The sequence below is a fragment of the Crassostrea angulata genome, chromosome 1 (assembly GCF_025612915.1).
Source record: "Crassostrea angulata isolate pt1a10 chromosome 1, ASM2561291v2, whole genome shotgun sequence".
Taxonomy (NCBI): Eukaryota; Metazoa; Mollusca; class Bivalvia; order Ostreida; family Ostreidae; genus Magallana; species Magallana angulata.
Genome location: NC_069111.1, coordinates 7,247,349 through 7,264,899, shown reverse-complemented (window position 1 = coordinate 7,264,899; position 17,551 = coordinate 7,247,349). Strand labels below are relative to the sequence as shown.

At 32.2% G+C, this 17,551-nt stretch overlaps 2 long non-coding RNA genes across 2 annotated transcripts; both read left to right on the top strand.

Annotated features, from left to right (window-relative positions):
• The first annotated feature begins 751 nt into the window (after nucleotides 1–751).
• LOC128187038 (uncharacterized) lies at nucleotides 752–3,565 on the top strand. The gene is made up of 2 exons (XR_008244024.1): nucleotides 752–1,512; nucleotides 3,269–3,565. It is a non-coding gene; the product is annotated as an uncharacterized LOC128187038 (long non-coding RNA).
• A 10,477-nt stretch (nucleotides 3,566–14,042) lies between these two features.
• LOC128187044 (uncharacterized) lies at nucleotides 14,043–17,111 on the top strand. Its single transcript, XR_008244025.1, has 2 exons — nucleotides 14,043–14,544; nucleotides 16,812–17,111. It is a non-coding gene; the product is annotated as an uncharacterized LOC128187044 (long non-coding RNA).
• Nucleotides 17,112–17,551: the final 440 nt, after the last annotated feature.

Below are 17,551 nucleotides of genomic sequence, written 5' to 3'. Positions count from 1 at the left end.
TGTTATTCTATTGTTTCTTTTTATTATTATTAGGGTCTTCCGTTTCCAACGGAAGACCCTCTTGTTATTCTATTGTTTCTTTTTATTATTATTAGGGTCTTCCGTTTCCAACGGAAGACCCTCTTGTTATTCTATTGTTTCTTTTTATTATTATTAGGGTCTTCCGTTTCCCCCTTTTGTTTTTCTACGGTTTCTTTTTTTTAGGGTCTTCCGTTTTCAACGGAAGACCCTCTTGTTATTCTATTGTTTCTTTTTCATTAGAATCTTCCGTTTCCAACGGAAGACCCTCTTGTTATTCTATTGTTTCTTTTTATTAGGGTCTTCCGTTTCCAACGGAAGACCCTCTTGTTATTCTATTGTTTCTTTTTATTAGGGTCTTCCGTTTTCAACGGAAGACCCTCTTGTTATTCTTCGGTTTCTTTCTATTATTATTATTATTCTTGTTATTCTATTGTTTTTTTTTATTATTATTATTCTTCTTGTTTTTCCTTCTGACTTCTTTTTTGCTTTATATCTCAAAAACTATTCAACCGATTTGCAAGAAATTTTCAGAGATTATGTTAAATAGTTGTCCCTTGAAGATTTTTAACTTTCAGTCATTAAGTCACTTCCGTTTTCTAGTTACGTCATTTTTAAAAATTTCAAAAAGTGATTTTGTCCAGGACTTTTCTCGTAAACGGTTGTTTATAAAGACTTGAAATTCTCTGTGATTGTAAATCTGCGGATTTACTTATATCAAATTTACAAAAAAAAATATTTTGTAACTTCCGGTCGAAACCGGAAGTGATTCTAATTTTTCGGAATTTTCATTTTTTTGAGCGAATAATAAAATTATATGCATGTTGTAGAGTTTGCAAAGCTAAATGCAAAACTAAAATTCGTTTTCAAATCGGATGATGCATTTCAGAGATATCGGGGTTTAAAAATTGATCTTTCCGGAAATTTTGATTCCGTGTTTTTGGTTTTAAAAATAGTGCATATTTCACACTGAAAGTAATTTCTACTGAAAACAATTCGTACTGATAATTAAACTATATATAAAACACAAAATTATATGCATATTGTAGAGTTTGCAAAGCTTAATACAAAACTGAAATTCTTTTTCAAATCGGATGATGCATTGCAGAGATATCGGGGTTTAAATATTGATTTTTCCGGAAATTTTGATTCCGTGTTCTTGGTTTAAAAAATAGTGTAAAATTCACACTGAAAGTAACTCCTGCTGAAAACAATTCGTGCAGGTCATAAAACCGGACTCTGTTTTTTAATAGTTAATTAAAGTGTTTATCGATACAATTTAGTTATTTCGATCGATAATTACGTTGTTAGTTTTTATTAGTCTTATTAGTTTTAATCGAAATAATCATCGTACGATTCCCCATTTCAACTCGCCATGTTTTGACTGCGAACAAACAGCTGATAGCGGTGTGTCTACATTTTAAAAAAAAGCAAGGCCTGCAAGACGTCGATAGTGGAAATTTCAGCTCAACTAACGTATGACAGATTATAAAGGTATGTTTCAATACAGGATATGTCGTATTTACTTTTTCTTTTCAGAGTATTTGCACTTAGTCTTTTCAATCTAATCCGAGATTCCTCTGACTCTAACCTCCGCTTTTGAAGTACGTCACAATATAAAAGCGGGCGTTAGAGTCAGCGGAATCTCGGAATATTATCTGTCCAGTGTATTTTCACGGTAGCTGCAGAACTGTAGCTCTCCGGGAAAAAATAATGACAGACCGGAGAGCTACAGGGCCACCCATTGAAAAAATTGTACATGTATATTTATTGCGCAGAAAAACGTGCGCTAGTTTTGGACTGATTTACCTTATTTATACGCAAATTCTGTGAAAACAATTAGTACCATTAAATTCTTCATGCAATTTACTACTGATATCGCCTCTTTATTTGCCTCAGACTTTCTCCGAAACACGCTACCGACCTCGGGAAATCAAGTATGTTGAATTTACATCGAGATCGAGAGTCGCCATTTTTACATGTAAACAAAGTGGACCACATGAATTTACGGGACTGGTGATGGTGTTTAAAAGACTATCCGAGGCAAGTGAAGAAAGGATATCAGTAGTAAATTGCATGAAGAATTTAAAATTAAAAGCGGTGGGAGTCCTAAGGTACACAAGAATAGAATGTTGTAATTAGAGTGCATGTATGCATGATGATAACTTTACCCAAATATTTAAATATAGCAGATCTTTACAATATCGCCTTCACTGAATTTATAAATTAAAAAACTCAGGCTTGTGTTTAATTAAATAAATATATTTGACAAAGTAAATATTCAATCTAATTAAAATTAGACCTTTTGTCTCTCTATATGGTTATTGCTTGTGTAACAGGCATGTAAAACAGAGTGCGAGATGAAAAGTCTCAAATTTCATATTATATCAAGCTCAGAATTTAGGTCAATGTTCCATGATATCTATTAAACAGTCTTCTCAAGATATAAGTATTTCACAGAATCATTGTAATTTGAGAGATTAGATTATCTTTTATACATATTGATTCATTTTAGGTAAGCTTTACATGCATATCACATCTACATAGTATGTAAATAATTTTTACTGCATGTGCCTCAGATCTCTCTCTCTCTCTGTCTCTGTCTCTCTCTCTCTCTCTCTCTCTCTCTCTCTCTCTTTTAATCTTGGCAAAGACTCATGAAACTGTCAGAGGGCATCTTAATTTTATGACAAAAATATCTCGATCTTGTAAAAGAAATCCAAAGTGCATTGAATTTTAAAATGAGCATGTATTATTAATCCCTCATTTTTATGCGCATTATACATAGTATTGTTTTTAAAACATGTAATACGTAAGAAAAAAAAACCCTCGCTAAATTTATTCGCAATAAACCCCAGTAGAATTGACAAAACATGGTATACACGTAGCAGAAGCTTATACTTTGACACTGTTTGGATTGGTAATATTCCTTTGTAGTTTATGAATTGAAATATTGCTGTCGCTTTTCAAGTAAAACAAACTCTCTCGCCCACTCCTGCTCTCGCTCTCTCTCAATCTGATATGTCTATACCCAAGAAATTATTTTAATGTTATGATATTATGACTTGATATGCACATTTTTGTTTTTGTACTGGCTAAATGTTAATGTCATATATTTGGATATGTCATACTTATAACACTGCATGGTCAGTGTATTTTTTCCAAAAATATTATGTATATGTTAATGTAAACACAGCTATTACAAGTACATGTATGTTAACACAGCTAATTTATTTTTTTTTTATTTCAGCTTAAAGCAGACTCTTGTTACCACATGGCTTTTACCTGTTGATTCTTGTGGTTTCAGCTCTTGAGGTTAACCTGTCACCTCTACCCACATGCATATTCCTTGTGTTCTACAGACTATCTACCGGTAATTCAAATTAAATCGGATAATGCATGAACAATAATGGAACTTTAAGAAAGCATCATGTCCTATTGTGGTTTGTTCATGTTTGATAAGAAATTATGAAAAACAAAATTAAGGCTGTTTAAAGAAATATAATTGTTGTGAAAATTTGTTTTTCAATAAAAGTATGCAATTATGTTTCCTTCATTTTTTATTTTATAAAGATATTTAGATGTGTTTACATAGTTGAAAAATCACCCAAACTCTTTCCAATTTTCTCCATAAGATTACATGTAGGATATGTAAATGTACATTTGACTTTTGAATAACACCAGCAATGATAATTACTTTTGAAATGAGCAAGAAACAATCTATTTTCATCCCTTTAAGGTATATATGCATAAAAAAAGTAGAAAAAAACATGTCAAATTTGAACATTTTTAATGGAATTCTCCGCCGCCTCCAGCTACCCGGGTGTGTTTGAATTTAATTTTATATAAGGCAGATGTTGAACTTGTTGATCTTACTGTTTTATCATGGTTAAAAAGAGACTAGAAACCAGAATAGATTAGATATTTAATAAATATGATTGTTAACTTACTTTTTTTCATGGAAAAAAGAAATCACATGCAGGAATACTTGTCTATTTAATTATTAAAATGCTACAAATCATTCAAGAAACATAAAAAGATCAAATTTTAGTATCATTGATGATTGTTTTCAAATATGTGTGAGAAATGACTCATAGAAATTGCCACAAGTTTCAGAAAATTAGGTAAAAGATTTCAAACCATGACTTTTTATGAAAATCAAAAGATAGGGGGTGGGTATACATGTAAGGGCATTTCTAAGTTATGTGATGCTTTTATCAAGATTATATCATGTAGATGTATGTTGTATTGAATAAGGTTTCTTATTAAAGGTGGTTGAACAACAATTGACCTCTAAAAGGTCAGGTAAAGATGTTTTACTAAGGAGAACCCTGTAAATCTGTGTTGAGTAAAAGAAATTGGAAATGGTGGGTTCACTTAAATGGCCATATGTTTATTAAACCTCAATGGAATTGTCAATATGTGGTATACTTTTTTCTCAGAATTGCATTAGCTTTCTTATTCTAAGACAAAGACATCTGTTCATAAAATGTACTAAGTTAAAGGTAGCAAGGGACCATTCGGATAAAGTACCCGTTAATATTTTTGTAAAATTAAGGTACATCACTACACCTAGACTTATACTTTTTAAGACACTACTTCACAAGATGGCGATTTAAATGTTTTGTTGAACTCTTAATATCGTTTGATTGGGTTGTATACCGTCATAGCTTAATGGTTAAAGTATTGGGTTTCTAAAGCGTTTGAGTTTTAGTCCGCCTGGAGCTTTTGTTACTGTTTATTGAATTAAATTTTTGAAAATGTAATTGTTCATCCAAATTTGCATATTTTTTGCCTATTTGACTTAAACACTTCTTATCAATTATGATATCTATCATAATCAAGTAATTTTCTGCTGATTTGAGAAAATATTTCAAGGTGTTTTGAGCCACCTTAAGAGATGCTGCACAATTGAAGGCTTATGAGTGTTGCTAAGATTCATAAAATGAATTTTAATGATCATCATTAGAGGGATCTCCCTTGTTGGAATTGGTATGCAATATGAAAACCCCTAATGTTTAATACGTACATGCGAATTGAATGGTGAAACTTGCGGCTAAGACTGTTGTGTTGACTTTACACTGTGAAATTGCAGGTTACAAATGGGAGGTTATATAACTCGAAATTTATGTGGATGGGACATTATATACCTATTCACTGGGTATGAGGATGATAGCAAGTTTATTGTCCTCCAAGACAGCCACTATTTCATGGGGCGAAGCCAAGTGAAATAGTTGCTGTTGAGGGGGACAATAAACTGTCTGTCATCCTCACACAACACAACAGTCTTAGTCTGTCTTTCTGTCAGTAAATAGCTATAGATATCTTAATTATTATCCTGAAGAAAACTTTATTTGTTGGCGATGCAGAATTTCTTGATGATAAACAAATTAGAATTATCGGACTTTGAATTTAATGCTGTGATCGGATTATACCAGAGGTGTTCCGAGTTTAAAAAAGGGAAATTGTATGCTGCTGGTGAATACTTTCGTTGACTATTCACTATGGACAGATAGCATAGAAACTATTTCACAGTTAGATGGAATAGCATGTTTATTCATTGTAATTTTACATAGGAAATATTCACAGAAATATAATAAACTTTACATTGCTAAGTTTCTGACATTTGATGGTGCAACAAGCACAGTTTGGAAGGTCAAAGGTGACATCTTTTGTATCTGACTCCTTTTCGGCTTTATAACTCAAAAAGTTTATAACCGATTGAGATGAAACTTTGAGAGATTATGTGCAACTATTATGCCTCTAAGATCCTAAAGTTTCTTTGAAAACGACCTTTCCGTTTTTACGTTACGTCATTTAAACAAAAAATTTTAGAAAGTCATTTTGTCCGCAGCGTTTCTAAAAACGCTTTAAGATAGAGGCTTGAAATTTTCAATGGTTATGATTTTGTCGTTTTACCTCTGTAATAAGGCTCAAAATGAAAATCTGTCACTTCCGGTCAAAACCGGAAGTGAATCAAATTTTTCGAAAAATTGAATTTTTTGATCAAGTCAAAAATGAATATCTGTTTTGTAGAGCTTATTCAGCTTAATCTAACACTGAAAGCCGTTTTAAAATCGGACGATGCATTAGAGATATTGGGGTTTAAAAATTGATATTTCCAGAAATTTTGATTCCGCGTCCTTGATTTAAAAAATAGCGTAATGTTCAAAGTAAAATTAACTTGTACAAAAAAAACTTGTTAAGTCGTACTTGAAATTAGTAAGGTTTTTGTTAAGTCGTACTTAAAATCATTCGGATTTTGTTAAGTCGTACCAGGAATAATTCGATTTTTTTCATCTTTTTATTTTAGTTACTCTTGTTATTGGTTTAAGAGCTCTGCTTCTTACATGAACTTCCAGCTTTACTTCCGACATTAACGGAAGACCCACTCGTTGCTTTGCAACGAGCTTTGCTCTAGTTATTATTATTCTTCTTGTTTTTCCTTCTGACTTCTTTTTTGCTTTATATCTCAAAAACTATTCAACTGATTTGCAAGAAATTTTCAGGGATTATGTAAGATACTTGTCCCTTGAAGCTTATAAACTTTGAGTCATTAAGTCACTTCCGTTTTCTAGTTACGTCATTTTAAAGATTTTCAAAAAGTGATTTTGTCCAGGACTTTTCTCGTAAACGGTTGTTTATAAAGACTTGAAATTTTCTGTGATTGTAAATCTGCGGATTTACTTATGGCATTTGAAGAAAAAAAATTATTTTGTCACTTCCGGTAGAAACCGGAAGTGATTTTAATTTTTCGAAAAATTGAATTTTTTGATCGAATCAAAAACGAATATGTGTTTTGTAGAGCTTTTTAAGTTGAACCTAACACTGAAAACCGTTTTAAAATCGGACGATGCATTACAGAGAAATTTGGCTTTAAAAATTGATTTTTCCGGAAATTTTGATTCCGCTTTTTTGGTTAAGAAAGTAGTATCAAGTTCTTGGTTTAATTAACTTGTACCTAAAAATTAATAGTTAAGTCGCACTGTAACACATTCGGATTTTTTTTGTTAAGTCGTTCTTGAAATCGGAAAGGTTTTTGTTAAGTCGTACTTAAAATCATTCGGATTTTGTTAAGTCGTACCAGGAATGATTCGATTTTTTCATCTTTTTATTTTAGTTACTCTTGTTATTGGTTTAAGAGCTCTGCTTCTTACAGGAACTTCCAGCTTTACTACCGACATGAACGGAAGACCCACTCGTTGCTTTGCAACGAGCTTTGCTCTAGTTCTTTTTATTTTTTTTTCTGACTCCTTTTCGGCTTTATAACTCAAAAAGTTTACAACCGATTTTGATGAAATTTTCAGAGGTTGTGTGCAACTATAATACCTCAAAGTTTGTGAAGTTTCTTTGAAAACATCACTTCCGTTTTTACGTTACGTCATTTTTAAAATTTTCAAAAAGTCATTTTGTCCGCGGCGTTTCTCAAAAATGCTTTAAGATAGAGGCTTGAAATTTTCAATGGTTATGATTTAATCGATTTACCTCTGTAATAAGGCTGGAAATGAAAATCTGTCACTTCCGGTCGAAACCGGAAGGGAATCAAATTTTTCGAAAAAATAAATTTTCTGATCAAATCAAAAATGAATATGTGTTTTATAGAGCTTATTAAGCTGAATCTAACACTGAAAGTCGTTTTAAAATCGGACTATGCATTACAGAGATATACGAGTTCAAAAAATGATTTTTCCGGAAATTTTGATTCCGCGTTTTTGGTTAAGAAACTAGTATCAAGTTCTTGGTTAAATTAACTTGTACCTAAAAATTAATTGTTAAGTCGTACTGTAACACATTCGGATTTTTTTTTTGTTAAGTCGTTCTTGAAATCGGAAAGGTTTTTGTTAAGTCGTACGTAAAATTATTCGGTTTTTGTTAAGTCGTACCAGGAATAATTCGATTTTTTCATGTTTTTATTTAAGGTACTCTTGTTATTGGTTTAAGAGCTCTGCTTCTTACAGGAACTTCCAGCTTTACTTCCGACATTAACGGAAGACCGAATGTTTATCGTAAAGTAAACTCTTACCAAAAATAATTGTTTAGTCGTACTTAAACACCTTCGGATTTTTTTTGTTAAGTCGTTCTTAAAAATCAAAAAGGTTTTTGTTAATTCGTACTTAAAATCATTCGGATTTTGTTAAGTCGTACCAGGAATAATTCGATTTTTTCATCTTTTTATTTTAATTACTCTTGTTATTAGTTTAAGAGCTCTGCTTCTTACAGGAACTTCCAGCTTTACTTCCGACATTAACGGAAGACCCACTCGTTGCTTTGCAACGAGCTTTGCTCTAGTTATTAGGGTCTTCCGTTTCCAACGGAAGACCCTCTTGTTATTCTATAGTTTCTTTTTAGGGTCTTCCGTTTTCAACGGAAGACCCTCTTGTTATTCTATTGTTTCTTTTTCATTATTATTATTTTTCTTTTTCTTTATTTTTCTGACTTTTTCAAAGCTTAATATCTCAAAAAGTTTTCAACAGATTTACATGAAACTTTCAGGGATTATGAAGCATTATTGTGCCTCAAAGTTTTAAAATTTTCAACTACAACGTCACTTCCGTTTTTACGTTACGTCAATTTTAAAATTTTAAAAAAGTAATTTTGTCCAGGGCGTTTTTCAAAAACGGTTCAAGATAAAGACTTGGAATTTTCTGTGTTGAAGCAATGATCGTTTTTATTTGGACATAAGACTGGAAATTAGTTTCCGTCACTTCCGGTCTAAACCGGAAGTGTTTTAAAATTTTCGAATTTTTGAATTTTTCGTTTTAATTAAAAATGTTTACGAGGTTTGTAGAGTTTGTTATGCTGAACACGAATCTGAAATCCGTTTGAAAATCGGACGATGCATTACAGAGATATCGGGGGTTAAAAATTGATTTTTCCGGAAATTTTGATTCCGCGTCCTTGGTTTAAAAAATAGCGTAATGTTCAAACTAAAATTAACTCGTACCAAAAATAATCGCTAAGTCGTACTTGAACACATTCGGATTTTTTTGTTAAGTCGTTCTTGAAATCAGAAAGGTTTTTGTTAAGTCGTACGTAAAATCATTCGTATTTTGTTAAGTCGTACCAGGAATAATTCGATTTTTTCATCTTTTTATTTTAGTTACTCTTGTTATTGGTTTAAGGGCTCTGCTTCATACAGGAACTTCCAGCTTTACTTCCGATATTAACGGAAGACCCACTCGTTGCTTTGCAACGAGCTTTGCTCTAGTTATTATTATCATTATTATTCTTTTTCTTTATTTTTCTGACTTTTTTAAAGCTTAATATCTCAAAAAGTTTTCAACGGATTAACATGAAACTTTCAGGGATTATGTAACATTATCGTCCCTAAAAGATGTTAAATTTTCAACTACAACGTCACTTCCGTTTCAACGTTACGTCAATTTTTAAATTTTAAAAAAGTGATTTTGTCCAGGGCGTTTTTCAAAAACGCTTCAAGATAGAGACTTGGAATTTTCTGTGTTGAAGCATTGATCGTTTTTATTTGGACATAAGGCTGGAATTTAGTTTCCGTCACTTCCGGTCTAAACCGGAAGTGTTTTAAAATTTTCGAATTTTCGAATTTTTCGTTTTGATTTTAAATGTTTACGAGGTTTGTAGAGTTGGTCATGCTGAATACGAAACTGAAATCCGTTTGAAAATCAGACGATGCATTACAGAGATATCGGGGTTTAAAAATTGATTTTTCCGGAAATTTTGTTTCCGCGTCCTTGGTTTAAAAAATAGCGTAATGTTAATAGTAAAATTAACTCGTACCAAAAATAATTGTTAAGTCTTACTTAGACACATTCGGATTTTTTTTGTTAAGTTGTTCTTAAAATCAAGAAGGTTTTTGTTAAGTCGTACTTAAAATCATTCGGATTTTGTTAAGTCGTACCAGGAATTATTCGATTTTTTCATCTTTTTATTTTACTTTCTCTTGTTACTGGTTTAAGAGCTCTGCTTCTTACAGGAACTTTCAGCTTTACTTCCGACATTAACGGAAGACCCACTCGTTGCTTTGCAACGAGCTTTGCTCTAGTTATTATTATTATTCTTTTTTTTATTTTTCTGACTTTTGTAAAGCTTAATATCTCAAAAAGTTTTCAACAGATTTACCTGAAACTTTCAGGGATTATGTAGCATTATCGTCCCTAAAAGATGTTAAATTTTCAACTACAACGTCACTTCCGTTTCAACGTTACGTCAATATTTAAATTTTAAAAAAGTGATTTTGTCCAGGGCGTTTTTCAAAAACGCTTTAAGATAGAGACTTGAAATTTTCTGTGTTGAAGCATTGATCGTTTTTATTTAGACATAAGGCTGGAATTTAGTTTCCGTCACTTCCGGTCCAAACTGGAAGTGTTTTAAAATTTCCGAATTCTCGAATTTTTCGTTTTTATTTTAAATATTTACGAGGTTTGTAGAATTGGTCATGCTGAATACGAAACTGAAATCCGTTTTCAAATCGGACGATGCATTACAGAGATATCGGGGTTTAAAAATTGATTTTTCCGGAAATTTTGTTTCCGCGTCCTTGGTTTAAAATATAGCGTAATGTTAATAGGTAAATTAACTCGTACCAAAAATAATTCTTAAGTCGTACTTTAACACATTCGGATTTTTTTGTTAAGTTGTTTTTTTTTAAAATCAAGAAGGTTTTTGTTAAGTCGTTCTTAAAATCATTCGGAATTCGATTTTTTCATCTTTTTATTTTATTTTCTCTTGTTATTGGTTTAAGAGCTCTTCTTCTCACAGGAACTTTCAGCTTTACTTCCGACATTAACGGAAGACCCACTCGTTGCTTTGCAACGAGATTTTTCTGACTTTTTTAAAGCTTAATATCTCAAAAAGATTTCAACGGATTTACATGAAACTTTCAGGGATTATGGAACATCGCTGTCCCTCAAAGATGTTAAATTTTCAATTACAACGTCACTTCCGTTTTTACGTTACGTCAATTTTTAAGTTTTAAAAAAGTGATTTTGTCCAGGGCCTTTTTGAAAAACGCTTTAAGATAGAGACTTGAAATTTTCTGTGTTGAAGCATTAATCGTTTTTATTTGGACATAAGGCTGGAATTTAGTTTCCGTCACTTCCGGTCCAAACCGGAAGTGTTTTTAAATTTTCGATTTTTCGAATTTTTCGTTTCAATTTCAATTGTATATGAGGTTTGTAGAGTTGGTCATGCTGAATACAAAACTGAAATCCGTTTGAAAATCGAACGACGCATTACAGAGATATCGGGGTTTAAAAATTGATTTTTCCGGAAATTTTGATTCCGCGTCCTGGGTTTAAAAAATAGCGTAATGTTCAAAGTAAAATTAACTCGTACCAAAAATAATTGCTATGTCGTACCTGAACACATTCGGATTCTTTTTTTGTTCAGTCGTTCTTAAAATCGGAAAGGTTTTTGTTAAGTCGTACTTTAAATCATTCGTATTTTGTCAAGTCGTACCAGGAATATTCGATTTTTTTCATCTTTTTATTTTTGTTACTCTTGTTATTGGTTTAAGAGCTCTGCTTCTTACAGGAACTTCCAGCTTTACTTTCGACATTAACGGAAGACCCACTCGTTGCTTTGCAACGAGCTTTGCTCTAGTTAGGGTCTTCCGTTTTCAACGGAAGACCCTCTTGTTATTCTATTGTTTCTTTTTCATTATTATTATTTTTCTTTTTTCTTTATTTTTCTGACTTTTTCAAAGCTTAATATCTCAAGAAATTTTCCACAGATTTACATGAAACTTTCAGGGATTATAAAGCATTATTGTGCCTCAAAGTTTTAAAATTTTCAACTACAACGTCACTTCCGTTTTTACGTTACGTCAATTTTTAAATTTTAAAAAAGTAATTTTGTCCAGGGCGTTTTTCAAAAACGGTTCAAGATAAAGACTTGGAATTTTCTGTGTTGAAGCAATGATCGTTTTTATTTGGACATAAGACTGGAAATTAGTTTCCGTCACTTCCGGTCTAAACCGGAAGTGTTTTAAAATTTTCGAATTTTCGAATTTTTCGTTTTAATTTAAAATGTTTACGAGGTTTGTAGAGTTTGTTATGCTGAACACAAATCTGAAATCCGTTTGAAAATCAGACGATGCATTACAGAGATATCGGGGTTAAAAATTGATTTTTCCGGAAATTTTGATTCCGCGTCCTTGGTTTAAAAAATAGCGTAATGTTCAAAGTAAAATTAACTCGTACCAAAAATAATCACTAAGTCGTACTTGAAATCAGAAAGGTTTTTGTTAAGTCGTACGTAAAATCATTCGTATTTTGTTAAGTCGTACCAGGAATAATTCGATTTTTTTCATCTTTTTATTTTAGTTACTCTTGTTATTGGTTTAAGGGCTCTGCTTCATACAGGAACTTCCAGCTTTACTTCCGATATTAACGGAAGACCCACTCGTTGCTTTGCAACGAGCTTTGCTCTAGTTATTATTATTTTTCTTTTTCTTTATTTTTCTGACTTTTTCAAAGCTTAATATCTCAAAAAGTTTTCAACAGATTTACATGAAACTTTCAGGGATTATGAAGCATTATTGTGCCTCAAAGTTTTAAAATTTTCAATTACAACGTCACTTCCGTTTTTACGTTACGTTAATTTTTTAATTTTAAAAAAGTAATTTTGTCCAGGGCGTTTTTCAAAAACGGTTCAAGATAAAGACTTGGAATTTTCTGTGTTGAAGCAATGATCGTTTTTATTTGGACATAAGACTGGAAATTAGTTTCCGTCACTTCCGGTCTAAACCGGAAGTGTTTTAAAATTTTCGAATTTTCGAATTTTTCGTTTTAATTTAAAATGTTTACGAGGTTTGTAGAGTTTGTTATGCTGAACACGAATCTGAAATCCGTTTGAAAATCGGACGATGCATTACAGAGATATCGGGGGTTAAAAATTGATTTTTCCGGAAATTTTGATTCTGCGTCCTTGGTTTAAAAAATAGCGTAATGTTCAAAGTAAAATTAACTCGTACCAAAAATAATCGCTAAGTCGTACTTGAACACATTCGGATTTTTTTGTTAAGTCGTTCTTGAAATCAGAAAGGTTTTTGTTAAGTCGTACGTAAAATCATTCGTATTTTGTTAAGTCGTACCAGGAACAATTCGATTTTTTTCATCTTTTTATTTTAGTTACTCTTGTTATTGGTTTAAGGGCTCTGCTTCATACAGGAACTTCCAGCTTTACTTCCGATATTAACGGAAGACCTACTCGTTGCTTTGCAACGAGCTTTGCTCTAGTTCTTATTCTTATCATTATTAGGGTCTTCCGTTTTCAACGGAAGACCCTCTTGTTATTCTATTGTTTCTTTTTCATTATTATTAGGGTTTTCCGTTTTCAACGGAAAACCCTTCTGTTATTCTACTGTTTCTTATTATTATTTTTTTTTTATCCGCAAATTTTGTGTAGGCCATTTCTCGTACATTTGTTGTCTGATTGTTATGAAACTTTCAGGGTATGTAGACAATGTTAATATCTGGGGACGTTTTTTTCAAATTTTCAAAATTTACTTCCGGTTATGAGTTATTGCCCTTTAATTGAAAATTGGGGGGTCTTTTGTCCAGAGTTGATCTCGGGAACTACAAAAGATAGTTGCATGAAATTTAGCAGGATTGTTGGTAACATTTTATAGTTTTGCTGGCATGAACATTTTGGCAAAATGTTTTTTAGTTTTTAAGCTATTTGCCGGTAAAGTTTAAGGTTTGGGGGGGTCTGAAATTTTGTTGCTTTTTGTATAATAACCTTTAAACTAAAAATAATTTGTTCATACATATAGAACAAAAGTTGTTTAGAATAATGAGAGCTTTCATTTAAAATTAAGAAAAAAGGGCTGGCCCCTGTAATTAGGGGTCAGCAGCTCATACACGTATTTTTCTAATAGCAAAAATCGTTATCATTTTATAAAAAGAAATTAATTCAGTTATTGTTAATATATCAAATAATGTCATTTGGTATCAAATTTAAAAAGTTCTGTGCCCTATTTTTTTCAAATTTCATAAAACAAATATTTGTGAATTGTAACGTTACATGAACGAGTTAATTTGTCTACATAGACACACAAGCGAACAAATGCCACTTTAAGGCCCAGGCATTTACTGCATTACGTTGTGTTGCGTCTTAGATAAATAGTTGTGATTCAATTTCATTTTTTTCATCTATATCATTTATGAATTCAATGAACACACATTATTTTAACGTTCTATGTGCAACTATTTGTCGGGGCGCCCCTGTTTGTAACCCCCGCGCGCGCGCCGAATGTAAACAGTAACGAACGGCATTGTAGAAAAGAGAGAGCCGTAATGCAGAAGAGAAGTTGTGTATTCTTTCGATGTACAAATGCATTTTCAATTTACTGTGAAACATATGAACATGCACAGGGAACAATACTACATATTTGTTTAAGGAGGATATTTTTCTCGTGTGAATCGTTTACGAGGAAATTCTGACAGCCACACTTCTGTCGACGATCAGCCGTTGATAAGCTACGAGTAATAAAGGAGAAAAGATGGACATTAAAGTGTGTGATTTATGTGGATGTTACTGAAGAAGGTGAGGCTTTTACTCCTTTTAAAGTTTAAAAAAGTTAAAGTTAAAATTTAGTATATAGTATAGATGTACATGTAAGTACGTGCACACTGTTTGTTTTTGTTATGGTGTGGGTGTTTGTTTACTAACGTGTAATTTTTACATGTTTCATGGATGTTTAGACTCGCTCGAGGTTCATGGGGGACTGGAAAGGGTAACTGAATTTATCTATTTAAAAAAATAACAGATTGTGAATTTTCAACTCAAAATTCAAAGCAGGGTCTAATTAGAAACATATCATATATTCTTGTGCAGAAGACTCCAAATGTAGTCATGAATATCCTGTAGACATAACTTCAAGTAAATAAAATTGTATACTTCAGACTTCAGAGTTAAAACATGACTTTAATATCTTTATGATGCCAATCATTGTATCATTAGAAAGGTTTAGCAGACCAACGGGTACCCGGTACATGTACTTGTACATGTAGGTTACAAGTTAGAACTATGCGTACTATTCTACCAGTTCACATAATTTTTCTTGTTTAGCAGTTATGATGTGTACTTAAATTGTCCTTGTTAATGTTTTAAATGTAATTTTTTATTCTCTTTTTTTAATCTGACTACTGGCAGTACTGACCTGCGAGCAGTTCTCGCCGAGGACCATTTCTCGCTGGTGCACTGTTACATCATATTTTCGTATATAATTTTATGTGTTGATAAAATGACGTAACAATGCAGTGAATGCTCTGGTGAGAAATGGTACTCAGCGAGAACTGATCGCACGCCAATATTGATTAATTACAGACAAAAACTGAAGGTTGCGCGTGTTATTTTTTATTGAACAACATTGTTTAAAATAATTCTTTATATATGTGATGATCAGACCGGTTTGAATACCAGTGCCAGATAGCTCAGTTGGTAGAGCACCTGACTAGAGATTCAGGGGGCCCAGGTTCAAATCCCGGTTTGGTCCTTCATTATTTCTCCCATCCTGTTACAATATTGGTGTTGTGACCAACCTCTGGAACTAACAGGTTAACTCCTGCCAGGGGTGATCTTCGAGGGTGAAGATCATTTAAGGGGGAAGGAATGTGACGGTCAAACTGGTTTGAATACCGGTGCCAGATACATGTAGCTCAGTTGGTAGAGCACTTGACTAGAGATTCAGAGGGCCAGGTTCGAATCCCAGTTTGTTCCGTCGTTATTTCTCCCATCTTTTACATATACATGTATATCAGATATATGACAGATGATTAAGGGTCATCACATGTTTTGCAAGATGCAATAAGTGTTAAAAACCTTTACTTTACAACACAATACATATAAGTGAATATTTATGTTTCTTGTTATTATTTGGTGTGGTTTTCTTGACAGTGTCGCATAAACAATTTACCCGCTCCTAAACACAAACTTTCTTTTTGTGGATTCAGCTTACCGCTGATTGGCTGCTGTTGCAGCAGACAAATAAGATATGCACGCACAAAACACAATGAACTTATCAGAGAATGAGTTGAGTTTATTTCAACTGTTGGAATTTGGGTTTTTTTTTTTTTAAATGTATACTTGTGACAAAACATATATGTGGTACATACAGCTGTAGCTTTATGAAGAAAATTTTGGTTAGACCATATATACCTATCATGCAAGTAAATGATATTTACAAAAAACTTGCAATTTATGGCGCACGAAATATACGCTAGTTTTATAAAGATTGACATACATGTAATGTTATTAGTGACCACATTCTGTGAAAAATAATCTATTAAAAATTCTTCATTAAGTTTACTCATACATGTTTTATGCTTATTACACATAGTATTGTTTTTAAAACATGTGATTTATAAGAAAATAAGCAAAAACCCTCGCTAAATTTATTTGCAAAAAAAAAAACACAGTAGAATTGATAAAAAATGGTATACCAGAAGCTAATACCAGTACATGTACTTTGACGCTGTTCGGTGGGTAATATTCGTTTGTAATTTACGAATTGAAATAATGACTGTTGCACTACAAGTATGGTAATAAACTCTCTCTCTCTCAAACTCTCTCTCTCTCAATTTGATAAGTGTTTATACCTATGAAAATTTTTTAATATTATATTATGACTTGATATGCAAATTTTTGATCTTGTACTGCCTAAATGTTATGTCATGTATTGGGATATGTCATACCTTTTACACTGCATGGTCAGTGTATTTTTTCCAGATATACTATGCATATGTTAATGTAAACACAGCTATTACTAGTACATGTATGTAAACACAGCTAATTATTTTATTTTATTTCAGCTCAAAACAGACTCTTGTTACCACATGGCTTTTACCGGTACCTGTTGATTCTTGTGGGTCAGCTCCTGAGATTAACCTGTCACCTCTATCCACATGCATATTCCTTGTGTTCTACAGACTATTTACCGGTAATTCAAATTAAATCCGATAATGCATGAACAATAATGGAACTTGAAGAAAGCATCATGCCATGTTGTGGTTTGTGTTTGATAAGAAATTATGAAAACAAAATTAAGGCTGTTTATAAAGAAATTCATAATTGCTGTGAAAATTTGTTTTTCAATAAAAGTATGCAATTATGTTTCCTTTATTTTTTATTTCATAAAGATATTTAGATGTGTTTACATAATTGAAAAATCCCCCCCCCCCCCCCCTCTATTCAATTGTCTGCATTAAGATTACATGTAGGATATGTAAATGTACATTTGACTTTGAAATAACATCTGCTATGATAATTACTTTTGAAATGAACAAGAAACAACATATTTCTACCTTTCTAAGGTATATATGCATAAAAAAAAGTAGAAAAACATGTCAAACTTGAAAATTTTTCATGGAAATCAACTCGATCTGTCTCCAGCTACCTGGGTGTGTTTGAATGTAATTTTAATTTAAGGCAGATATCTAACTTGTAGGTTGTAACTTACTGTTTTAGCATGGTTAGAAGGAGACTAGAAATCAGAATAGATTAGATATTCACTAAATATGATTGTTAGCTTACTTTTTTCATGAAAACAAGA